This window comes from Anarrhichthys ocellatus, unplaced genomic scaffold (assembly GCF_004355925.1).
Source record: "Anarrhichthys ocellatus isolate YVR2014 unplaced genomic scaffold, GSC_Weel_1.0 scaffold10, whole genome shotgun sequence".
NCBI classification, from domain to species: domain Eukaryota; kingdom Metazoa; phylum Chordata; class Actinopteri; order Perciformes; family Anarhichadidae; genus Anarrhichthys; species Anarrhichthys ocellatus.
In genome coordinates, this window is record NW_022280040.1 from 6017092 (window position 1) to 6017863 (window position 772).

A 772-nucleotide genomic window follows, 5' to 3' on the forward strand; every position below is an offset into this window, starting at 1 on the left:
CCCCCCCCCCCCCCCCCCCCCTCCCCCCCTCTTCCTTCAACACCTAAAGGCCTTTTGAAACTGGAGCAGGAAAAAGGCACATCTACATATGCACATACCAAGCATCTGTGTAGTCTAATGATGAATATTTTTGCTTTTGTTGAACTTGGCACCGGGGTTAATAATCCTCCAATTGACCATAGACTCACTTTCATACAAAAAGAAAATCACGGATCTAAGTTTAAAAAAAACTTCCTAAAACTGTATGCTGCATTTTTAGATCTTGTAGATAATCATTTAGATATGAAGTATATATGATTACAACTGTGCAATATATTCCCAAATGCAAATAGTCCAAAATACTACTATGCTGTCCTCCATCCTGTCTCTGTGTCGTGTACATAGCAGGATATATTCAATATGCAGTTTATGTGTATAGCAATGCAATTCAAATACAGCACCTTTCCATGCCAACACATGACATCAATGTACGGCGCTCATATACATTATTTACTATTCTTGCAATACCAATACATATTAGAGTTGCATAGATGTTGAGAGTATGGTCCTAGATTGAGTTTATTTATGTTTTTGTTCTATTTCATTTCTTTTTTTACCCACCTTGATTGTCCTATCTTGATTTGTTTTGTAAAAGAGCCTGAAGAGAAAAGGAAAGCCTGGCAGGTTGTTTCATGCCTTTTTATGCAACTGTCATCCCTTAGCTTACTGCAGAGCCATGGTGCAGTTCTCTCTCTCTCTCTCTCTCTCTCTCTCTCTCTCTCTCTCTCTCTCT

The 772-nt window shown here is 38.7% G+C and overlaps 2 protein-coding genes across 2 annotated transcripts in view; one reads left to right on the top strand and one right to left on the bottom strand.

Moving 5' to 3' along the window:
• Nucleotides 1-772, top strand: part of rnf32 (ring finger protein 32) — a 27002-nt gene that overhangs the window by 14712 nt on the left and 11518 nt on the right. The gene's annotated exons all lie outside the window — the stretch shown is intronic.
• lmbr1 (limb development membrane protein 1) overlaps nt 1-772 on the bottom strand; it is a 27896-nt gene that overhangs the window by 5863 nt on the left and 21261 nt on the right. The gene's annotated exons all lie outside the window — the stretch shown is intronic.